The 12069-nt window shown below is 45.5% G+C and overlaps 1 protein-coding gene across 3 annotated transcripts in view; it reads left to right on the forward strand.

Annotated features, from left to right (window-relative positions):
* GTF2IRD1 (GTF2I repeat domain containing 1) overlaps positions 1-12069 on the forward strand; it is a 1036986-nt gene that overhangs the window by 201557 nt on the left and 823360 nt on the right. The window lies entirely within an intron of this gene.

Below are 12069 nucleotides of genomic sequence, written 5' to 3' on the forward strand. Positions count from 1 at the left end.
TCCTGATAGCAATGATTCTAAAGTGACTAATTAAGATGCAGAACGTGACATTTCTTAAAATATTCTGTTTACTACCATGTGCAATGAAACTGTTGTTTGGCTTCTTCTAACTTACATTTTTTTTTTTATAACTTCTGTTTACCAGATTAGAGCAGTTTATCACATTGTACAGCACCACATTCTTATACATATGGCTAGCAGTGCCGGGGAGGTCGATGGTAAGTAACACATTTTTGACCGAATCCCCTAGAGGATTATACAGTTCTCGTAGCGCCCAGGGCCTAGGTCAGACTGCACTCTTGTGCGCCGGGAACACTATTGTCACAGCCGCCGTGACGACATATGGACTTCCCATGTACATATTCCATTCCCCTCAGATTCCTTCCCACTTCTGGGGACAGTCTCTACTTTCATATACTGTCTTTTCTGTCACCATGCACCAGTCCATGTCTGTCTTCCAGTCACTGAGAGCTGGCGCGGGTTCCGCCCTCCACAATTGAGCTCTGTTTCGCTTAGCAATCATGATGCCCAAGGTTACCCAGGACTGGTCTGCACGCACCAGGTCGGTGGCCTACCACACATTAAGGAGGCACCACTTAGCCGACAGCGACCGGGTCACACCGCAGACCTCACTCATACATGACACCATAGTTTCCCAATAGAACTGAATCTTTGGGCATTTCCAAATGGTTTGATAAAAGGTACCCTCTTGCCCACATTGTCTGCGGCACATCACATCTGACCTCCTACCTATTTTCACCAACGTGTTGCAGGACATGTAAACCCTGTGGAGTTTTTTTGAGTTGCACCAGTCGGAAACGTATATCCTAATGGCCACCTCTCTGAGCGAAGCTATGGCCTCCGGCCAGTCCTCTTCTTGCTTCTCAACTAAGCCTGGCTCCCAGCGTTCCCGCAATGGCAAAAGTTTATCAGGGGAGTTATTAATAAGCTTTTGGTATGGGAGCGAGATCGCCTTACTAGTAAGGGGTTCTTCCAATAATCTATTTTGTAGTGGCAACGACTCTGGAAGATCCTCCCCACGGGGCAGCGCCTGCACAGCATGTCGAATTTGTATGTATCGGAAGGTCTCAGTTGGAGCCAAGTTATAAGTCTTCTGCAAATCGGCTAAGGGAGCTACCCTCACGCTGGGACAAAGATCCCCCACCTTAGAGATCCCAATTAGATCCCATTTGCCAAACGCCTCTCTGCTCGCCATTGGCCTCAAAAGTTTGGAGTCCCACAAGGGTGTAGCTTGCGTGATCCTACTCCCCCTTCCTAGTTTGTGTAGTGTTGTATGCCAGAGATGGACTGTCAGTGCCTCCAGGTGGAGATGGCATGGGTTTTTCATAAAGTGCTCGCCGGTAGCCTCCTAGCTGGAGAACCAGGCAGTACATACAATAGGCTGGCTCATACCTGGGCTGATGAACCCACTGGTTGATAGCCGTCAATTATGCCGCTCTATAATAAAATTGGAGATCGGGCAAAGCTATCTATCCGTCGTACCAACCTTGTGTCAACTTCACCAGGGAGATGCGCAGGGGGGCCACCATCCGACAACAGGGTCCTGATCTTGCACTCTATTGACTTGAAATAGATATCAGGCACTGGGAACAGCGTGTCTGATAGAAAGCACGGTAGCGCCATTATTTTGAACAGTGCCGCTCTTCCCAGTAGGGATTGCTTGAGTGACCTCCAGTGATGGACATCGTATTTGAGGCGGGTCATAGGGCCTTGTAAGTTTCTGGCCGCAAATACATCAGGGTTCGTGGTGATGAAGATGCCCAGATATCGGAACCCCTCTGTTACCATCCGTGCCTCACCATCTGTAGGAAGGCAGGCCCGTGGAGGACAAACACCACTGATTTAGACCAGTTGATCGTATATCCAGAGTATTTACCAAAAGTAGTGAAGATATTCAGTAGCCTGACAATGGAGGACTTCGAAGCGGCCATATAGATCATCAGCATACAACAATATTTTGTCCCTCCAGTTCTCTGTCCTTCGTAAGCCAGGAATCAATGGGTCTCCCCTGACCCAGGCCGCTATTGGAAAGACTCGGGACACCCTGCCATTTACTACCACCTGCGCCAAAGGTTCAGTGTAAGGCTTCTAACTTTGTTGAGTACGTTTATATGTTTTTGGGATACGACGGTAAAGGCAGTAGCAGAAAGAAAGAATCATTGACAAAGCCAAGAGACATACCTCCACGACCCTAAGATGTTTCTTTTTTTGCAGACATATGAAATAGATATTAACAGTAATAAAAAGTAAAATTTCCCCCATTTATAGGTGGTGTTCATATCCTTGCAAAAACATAAGTAAAAAATTACCCAACGCTACAATAAATAAAAAAAAAACCTTAAATGAAAGCTGAAATGAGAGCAGAGATTGGCCTACCAGGTCTAGAACTGAAGTGGACTATTTTTAAAGTTTATGTGCACGTGTGCAGTGGAAGGAAGCAAAAGGTGAATGAAACTTGAAGCTACCAAAGGATAAACAGGCAGAAAACTGAATGACACCAAATTTGGTAGAAAACTAGATCTTGGTCAAGAAAGAGTGCTTTTTCTAATTTGGTGTAAATCTGTTCAGTAGTTATGGAGTTATTAAAGTAAAAAAATGTATGTATACCTAAAGATGCGGATCCGGGCAGATTCACAGATCCACGTGCCAACAGCAAAGATGTGATTGGTTGGGTGCAACCTGATAAGAAAGTTGTGGCCACCATTTTGGGCATCCGGACACGGTTCTTTGGGGAAAACTAAAATGTGAAAGTGATGGTAAGGGTCAGGGTGGAGGTACCCTGACCCAATGGGACTAATGGAGTGCTGTGTGTGTGTTTTGAATTTTTGGGAAAACTTGAGACTGGTGAGATTGTTAGAGCTGTTTCTGGGCAACACCGAAAAAGGGTTTGCAAGTATCACGTTGAAAATGGTCAGTGGTTCCACAATATCTTGGCTCTGAAACGAATAGCACTCGTTAAAACACATGCGTTTTCTACGCATGCTATTACAACGCAAGTTGTTACAACAACGCGTTGTTTCATCGCATGCCATTACAACGCAAGTCGTTACAACGACTTGCTGTAGGGGGGATGCTGGAGCTTGGAATAGTATAATTTACTAATCCAACTCCAGTGTTTGCAACAGTAGGGAAGGTGTTGGATTGAAAATCCAACAAATCCAACACCTTCTGCCCCCTACAGCAAGTCGTTGTGATCACTTGTGTTGTAATGGCATGCGATGTATCGCATGCGTTGTAATTGATTTTTCCCCTCTGAAACATCTAAAACATCTTGTAAGGGTTCTCGGCAGTGTGTTCTGCATACAGACAACAATGTGGAAAGTGATAGTATATGAAGAAGCAAAAGTCTTCAATTGACTATGCTTTGCTTCAGTCATTGTTTCTCTGTTGTATATTATGGTTGTGAGGTGCCACCCAATATTAGTGTGGTTGCATGGTATGGACCTGTTGCACAAAAGGAAGCACCAAGAGGAATTATACAGGGGCTTAAATAGCCCTCTGCATTAGTTGCCAGTTTCATTCTTTAAATAAATTTTTGTTTGAGTGTTAAATTTGTATGCCTTTGAAATTTGTTGATCGGACAATTGCAAATAAATTCACTTAGATGCAGAATACTCCCACTTCCTTTTTTCTGTCTTGAGCATTGTGAGGCAGACCTTGTCTATCTGTGTAATTATTGTCTGATTAATGGTGCTGGCTGTAATTATTTCCTGAGTTGTACTCAACTCCATGGTAATTCTTTGTTTCTCTTCCAGGGGATATTCATCAATAGTCATAAGCAGTGAATTATCCCCGCCCACGTGCGGGATCCCGGAGCATATAGCAATATATATATATATATATATATATATATATATATATATATATGTTTAACAACGAGATCCTTGAAATGAAAGCGCACTCGTCTGCTGTTGGAAATTCAAATCCCTTTATTCTTAAGAAAACCGGCAACTTGCATCCAGAGATATTGGGACTGCCTTACGCGTTTCGAAGCCAGCAGGCTTCTTGTTCACAGGCTGATGAAAAATGTTTGCAGAGCGCAGGAAACATGATAGCCACAAGCCAATTGCACTTCAATTACCCTCCGGTGGGCCTCTCAGGTGAGTTTTTCCTTAACTGCATGTTGGGACTTGTAGTGTCCTGCGTGCATCTGCGCCATTTAAAATCATTAAAAATCGAAAATATTTACCCTTCAGTGGGCCTCCAAAAGCATATTGCACAGTTAGTTTTCAGTTCCCTTCAAAGTACAGCAGTCACCGCTTCGTGGGTTGGAAAGGTTCTGACCCTGCGGCCCCTCCTTTTGTGTGATGGTGGTGGTGCAGCTTTCTCTGGCAGGACAGCCAGTATTAATGTTTAACAACGAGATCCTTGAAATGAAAGCGCACTCGTCTGCTGTTGGAAATTCAAATCCCTTTATTCTTAAGAAAACCGGCAACTTGCATCCAGAGATATTGGGACTGCCTTACGCGTTTCGAAGCCAGCAGGCTTCTTGTTCACAGGCTGATGAAAAATGTTTGCAGAGCGCAGGAAACATGATAGCCACAAGCCAATTGCACTTCAATTACCCTCCGGTGGGCCTCTCAGGTGAGTTTTTCCTTAACTGCATGTTGGGACTTGTAGTGTCCTGCGTGCATCTGCGCCATTTAAAATCATTAAAAATCGAAAATATTTACCCTTCAGTGGGCCTCCAAAAGCATATTGCACAGTTAGTTTTCAGTTCCCTTCAAAGTACAGCAGTCACCGCTTCGTGGGTTGGAAAGGTTCTGACCCTGCGGCCCCTCCTTTTGTGTGATGGTGGTGGTGCAGCTTTCTCTGGCAGGACAGCCAGTATTAATGTTTAACAACGAGATCCTTGAAATGAAAGCGCACTCGTCTGCTGTTGGAAATTCAAATCCCTTTATTCTTAAGAAAACCGGCAACTTGCATCCAGAGATATTGGGACTGCCTTACGCGTTTCGAAGCCAGCAGGCTTCTTGTTCACAGGCTGATGAAAAATGTTTGCAGAGCGCAGGAAACATGATAGCCACAAGCCAATTGCACTTCAATTACCCTCCGGTGGGCCTCTCAGGTGAGTTTTTCCTTAACTGCATGTGCAATTGGCTTGTGGCTATCATGTTTCCTGCGCTCTGCAAACATTTTTCATCAGCCTGTGAACAAGAAGCCTGCTGGCTTCGAAACGCGTAAGGCAGTCCCAATATCTCTGGATGCAAGTTGCCGGTTTTCTTAAGAATAAAGGGATTTGAATTTCCAACAGCAGACGAGTGCGCTTTCATTTAAAGGATCTCGTTGTTAAACATTAATACTGGCTGTCCTGCCAGAGAAAGCTGCACCACCACCATCACACAAAAGGAGGGGCCGCAGGGTCAGAACCTTTCCAACCCACGAAGCGGTGACTGCTGTACTTTGAAGGGAACTGAAAACTAACTGTGCAATATGCTTTTGGAGGCCCACTGAAGGGTAAATATTTTCGATTTTTAATGATTTTAAATGGCGCAGATGCACGCAGGACACTACAAGTCCCAACATGCAGTTAAGGAAAAACTCACCTGAGAGGCCCACCGGAGGGTAATTGAAGTGCAATTGGCTTGTGGCTATCATGTTTCCTGCACTCTGCAAACATTTTTCATCAGCCTGTGAACAAGAAGCCTGCTGGCTTCGAAACGCGTAAGGCAGTCCCAATATCTCTGGATGCAAGTTGCCGGTTTTCTTAAGAATAAAGGGATTTGAATTTCCAACAGCAGACGAGTGCGCTTTCATTTCAAGGATCTCGTTGTTAAACATTAATACTGGCTGTCCTGCCAGAGAAAGCTGCACCACCACCATCACACAAAAGGAGGGGCCGCAGGGTCAGAACCTTTCCAACCCACGAAGCGGTGACTGCTGTACTTTGAAGGGAACTGAAAACTAACTGTGCAATATGCTTTTGGAGGCCCACTGAAGGGTAAATATTTTCGATTTTTAATGATTTTAAATGGCGCAGATGCACGCAGGACACTACAAGTCCCAACATGCAGTTAAGGAAAAACTCACCTGAGAGGCCCACCGGAGGGTAATTGAAGTGCAATTGGCTTGTGGCTATCATGTTTCCTGCGCTCTGCAAACATTTTTCATCAGCCTGTGAACAAGAAGCCTGCTGGCTTCGAAACGCGTAAGGCAGTCCCAATATCTCTGGATGCAAGTTGCCGGTTTTCTTAAGAATAAAGGGATTTGAATTTCCAACAGCAGACGAGTGCGCTTTCATTTCAAGGATCTCGTTGTTAAACATTAATACTGGCTGTCCTGCCAGAGAAAGCTGCACCACCACCATCACACAAAAGGAGGGGCCGCAGGGTCAGAACCTTTCCAACCCACGAAGCGGTGACTGCTGTACTTTGAAGGGAACTGAAAACTAACTGTGCAATATGCTTTTGGAGGCCCACTGAAGGGTAAATATTTTCGATTCTTAATGATTTTAAATGGCGCAGATGCACGCAGGACACTACAAGTCCCAACATGCAGTTAAGGAAAAACTCACCTGAGAGGCCCACCGGAGGGTAATTGAAGTGCAATTGGCTTGTGGCTATCATGTTTCCTGCGCTCTGCAAACATTTTTCATCAGCCTGTGAACAAGAAGCCTGCTGGCTTCGAAACGCGTAAGGCAGTCCCAATATCTCTGGATGCAAGTTGCCGGTTTTCTTAAGAATAAAGGGATTTGAATTTCCAACAGCAGACGAGTGCGCTTTCATTTCAAGGATCTCGTTGTTAAACATTAATACTGGCTGTCCTGCCAGAGAAAGCTGCACCACCACCATCACACAAAAGGAGGGGCCGCAGGGTCAGAACCTTTCCAACCCACGAAGCGGTGACTGCTGTACTTTGAAGGGAACTGAAAACTAACTGTGCAATATGCTTTTGGAGGCCCACTGAAGGGTAAATATTTTCGATTTTTAATGATTTTAAATGGCGCAGATGCACGCAGGACACTACAAGTCCCAACATGCAGTTAAGGAAAAACTCACCTGAGAGGCCCACCGGAGGGTAATTGAAGTGCAATTGGCTTGTGGCTATCATGTTTCCTGCGCTCTGCAAACATTTTTCATCAGCCTGTGAACAAGAAGCCTGCTGGCTTCGAAACGCGTAAGGCAGTCCCAATATCTCTGGATGCAAGTTGCCGGTTTTCTTAAGAATAAAGGGATTTGAATTTCCAACAGCAGACGAGTGCGCTTTCATTTCAAGGATCTCGTTGTTAAACATTAATACTGGCTGTCCTGCCAGAGAAAGCTGCACCACCACCATCACACAAAAGGAGGGGCCGCAGGGTCAGAACCTTTCCAACCCACGAAGCGGTGACTGCTGTACTTTGAAGGGAACTGAAAACTAACTGTGCAATATGCTTTTGGAGGCCCACTGAAGGGTAAATATTTTCGATTTTTAATGATTTTAAATGGCGCAGATGCACGCAGGACACTACAAGTCCCAACATGCAGTTAAGGAAAAACTCACCTGAGAGGCCCACCGGAGGGTAATTGAAGTGCAATTGGCTTGTGGCTATCATGTTTCCTGCGCTCTGCAAACATTTTTCATCAGCCTGTGAACAAGAAGCCTGCTGGCTTCGAAACGCGTAAGGCAGTCCCAATATCTCTGGATGCAAGTTGCCGGTTTTCTTAAGAATAAAGGGATTTGAATTTCCAACAGCAGACGAGTGCGCTTTCATTTCAAGGATCTCGTTGTTAAACATTAATACTGGCTGTCCTGCCAGAGAAAGCTGCACCACCACCATCACACAAAAGGAGGGGCCGCAGGGTCAGAACCTTTCCAACCCACGAAGCGGTGACTGCTGTACTTTGAAGGGAACTGAAAACTAACTGTGCAATATGCTTTTGGAGGCCCACTGAAGGGTAAATATTTTCGATTTTTAATGATTTTAAATGGCGCAGATGCACGCAGGACACTACAAGTCCCAACATGCAGTTAAGGAAAAACTCACCTGAGAGGCCCACCGGAGGGTAATTGAAGTGCAATTGGCTTGTGGCTATCATGTTTCCTGCGCTCTGCAAACATTTTTCATCAGCCTGTGAACAAGAAGCCTGCTGGCTTCGAAACGCGTAAGGCAGTCCCAATATCTCTGGATGCAAGTTGCCGGTTTTCTTAAGAATAAAGGGATTTGAATTTCCAACAGCAGACGAGTGCGCTTTCATTTCAAGGATCTCGTTGTTAAACATTAATACTGGCTGTCCTGCCAGAGAAAGCTGCACCACCACCATCACACAAAAGGAGGGGCCGCAGGGTCAGAACCTTTCCAACCCACGAAGCGGTGACTGCTGTACTTTGAAGGGAACTGAAAACTAACTGTGCAATATGCTTTTGGAGGCCCACTGAAGGGTAAATATTTTCGATTTTTAATGATTTTAAATGGCGCAGATGCACGCAGGACACTACAAGTCCCAACATGCAGTTAAGGAAAAACTCACCTGAGAGGCCCACCGGAGGGTAATTGAAGTGCAATTGGCTTGTGGCTATCATGTTTCCTGCGCTCTGCAAACATTTTTCATCAGCCTGGGAACAAGAAGCCTGCTGGCTTCGAAACGCGTAAGGCAGTCCCAATATCTCTGGATGCAAGTTGCCGGTTTTCTTAAGAATAAAGGGATTTGAATTTCCAACAGCAGACGAGTGCGCTTTCATTTCAAGGATCTCGTTGTTAAACATTAATACTGGCTGTCCTGCCAGAGAAAGCTGCACCACCACCATCACACAAAAGGAGGGGCCGCAGGGTCAGAACCTTTCCAACCCACGAAGCGGTGACTGCTGTACTTTGAAGGGAACTGAAAACTAACTGTGCAATATGCTTTTGGAGGCCCACTGAAGGGTAAATATTTTCGATTTTTAATGATTTTAAATGGCGCAGATGCACGCAGGACACTACAAGTCCCAACATGCAGTTAAGGAAAAACTCACCTGAGAGGCCCACCGGAGGGTAATTGAAGTGCAATTGGCTTGTGGCTATCATGTTTCCTGCGCTCTGCAAACATTTTTCATCAGCCTGTGAACAAGAAGCCTGCTGGCTTCGAAACGCGTAAGGCAGTCCCAATATCTCTGGATGCAAGTTGCCGGTTTTCTTAAGAATAAAGGGATTTGAATTTCCAACAGCAGACGAGTGCGCTTTCATTTCAAGGATCTCGTTGTTAAACATTAATACTGGCTGTCCTGCCAGAGAAAGCTGCACCACCACCATCACACAAAAGGAGGGGCCGCAGGGTCAGAACCTTTCCAACCCACGAAGCGGTGACTGCTGTACTTTGAAGGGAACTGAAAACTAACTGTGCAATATGCTTTTGGAGGCCCACTGAAGGGTAAATATTTTCGATTTTTAATGATTTTAAATGGCGCAGATGCACGCAGGACACTACAAGTCCCAACATGCAGTTAAGGAAAAACTCACCTGAGAGGCCCACCGGAGGGTAATTGAAGTGCAATTGGCTTGTGGCTATCATGTTTCCTGCGCTCTGCAAACATTTTTCATCAGCCTGTGAACAAGAAGCCTGCTGGCTTCGAAACGCGTAAGGCAGTCCCAATATCTCTGGATGCAAGTTGCCGGTTTTCTTAAGAATAAAGGGATTTGAATTTCCAACAGCAGACGAGTGCGCTTTCATTTCAAGGATCTCGTTGTTAAACATTAATACTGGCTGTCCTGCCAGAGAAAGCTGCACCACCACCATCACACAAAAGGAGGGGCCGCAGGGTCAGAACCTTTCCAACCCACGAAGCGGTGACTGCTGTACTTTGAAGGGAACTGAAAACTAACTGTGCAATATGCTTTTGGAGGCCCACTGAAGGGTAAATATTTTCGATTTTTAATGATTTTAAATGGCGCAGATGCACGCAGGACACTACAAGTCCCAACATGCAGTTAAGGAAAAACTCACCTGAGAGGCCCACCGGAGGGTAATTGAAGTGCAATTGGCTTGTGGCTATCATGTTTCCTGCGCTCTGCAAACATTTTTCATCAGCCTGTGAACAAGAAGCCTGCTGGCTTCGAAACGCGTAAGGCAGTCCCAATATCTCTGGATGCAAGTTGCCGGTTTTCTTAAGAATAAAGGGATTTGAATTTCCAACAGCAGACGAGTGCGCTTTCATTTCAAGGATCTCGTTGTTAAACATTAATACTGGCTGTCCTGCCAGAGAAAGCTGCACCACCACCATCACACAAAAGGAGGGGCCGCAGGGTCAGAACCTTTCCAACCCACGAAGCGGTGACTGCTGTACTTTGAAGGGAACTGAAAACTAACTGTGCAATATGCTTTTGGAGGCCCACTGAAGGGTAAATATTTTCGATTTTTAATGATTTTAAATGGCGCAGATGCACGCAGGACACTACAAGTCCCAACATGCAGTTAAGGAAAAACTCACCTGAGAGGCCCACCGGAGGGTAATTGAAGTGCAATTGGCTTGTGGCTATCATGTTTCCTGCGCTCTGCAAACATTTTTCATCAGCCTGTGAACAAGAAGCCTGCTGGCTTCGAAACGCGTAAGGCAGTCCCAATATCTCTGGATGCAAGTTGCCGGTTTTCTTAAGAATAAAGGGATTTGAATTTCCAACAGCAGACGAGTGCGCTTTCATTTCAAGGATCTCGTTGTTAAACACATATATATATATATATATATATATATATATATATATATATATATATATATATACATATATATATATATATACATATATATACATATATATATATATATACATATATATACATACATATATATATATATATATATATATATATTTCTCTTCCAGGGGATCCTCATCAATAGTCATAAGCATTAGAATATTCCCGCCCATGTGCGGGATCCCGGAAACAGTATATTATATGTGCCCCACATATACATATCCATACATATATACCTATATGTATACACAAGCAAATGCAGCCCCTAACACCCTAGAGCTGAATCATGCTGTAAGGAATTTCCACTACACATTAGAAAAAATAGCATTATAAACATGAGAAACAACATTATAACTTGTTTGGAAACTGTTTTAATGCTTAGAAAACAGCAGAAATTCTTAGAAAACACTGAAAGCATAGGAAGCTCCCAGGCTGCATTGCAAATACCCAGTCTAAAAAGACTGAAAAGCTAACTCATAGCTGTATAGTAAGAACTGACACCGTGCCTTTAAGGCACACCTGACCCCCACCTTCCCATCATGCCTCAGGGGTGACAGTTAGGTCAGTTGTTCTTTCCGGCTCCTTCTAGAAGGATCCTGGCAACAGAGCTCCACTTTTTTCTGAGTTTGTCAGAAAATATTGTCTATTTTTTCAATTCTTTTTCCCTTACTTCGACGTTTCACAGCTAAGTCAGTAAGAGGCTGCCTTTTTTTAGGCTTATTTGGGCATTTTTTCCACTTAAAATGCCTTCTCTTTTCGATCCTTGCCCTGCCTGTGGCAAGAAAAAGGCCGCGACTGACTCTCACAGGGTCTGTATCCTGTGTCTGCCGGAGGACCATGATTCCAGCACATGTCCTCACTGCCAGGGCCTGTCCAAAAGAACTTTGAAGGACAGAGAGCGAAGTCGCGCTTATGGCCTAGCGCAACCATCTAGAGGCCGATCTCCGGTGAGGAAGGGCTCCAAGAGGCATAAAAAATCATCTAGAAGCAAGTCCTCTCGTCCTTCCGCCTCAGCGTCGGGCTCGGCGCTGGGAAAAGATGTTCCGGTAGGTCATATTTCGAAAAAGAAGTTCTCGACAGCGGGCTCGCCGTCGAGAGCAGGTACGACGTCGACGTCGAAGTCCAGACCGCCATCGTCAACTCGGCGACGATCGGCGTCGAGATCCAGAGCGGCGTCGAGATCCAGATCCTCTCCGCCGTCGTCAACCCGGCGACGTTCGGCGTCGAGAGACACCCCCCCTCCGCCGTCGTCAACCCGGCGACGATCGGCGTCGAGAAGCAGGGAACCTCCGCCGTCGTCAACCAGGCGACGATCGGCGTCGAGGAGCAGAGAGCCTCCGCCGTCGTCAACCCGGCGACGATCGGCGTCGAGGAGCAGAGAGCCTCCGCCGTCGCCAACCCA

The sequence above is a fragment of the Triturus cristatus genome, chromosome 3_2 (assembly GCF_964204655.1).
Source record: "Triturus cristatus chromosome 3_2, aTriCri1.1, whole genome shotgun sequence".
In the NCBI taxonomy this organism is placed as follows: Eukaryota; Metazoa; Chordata; class Amphibia; order Caudata; family Salamandridae; genus Triturus; species Triturus cristatus.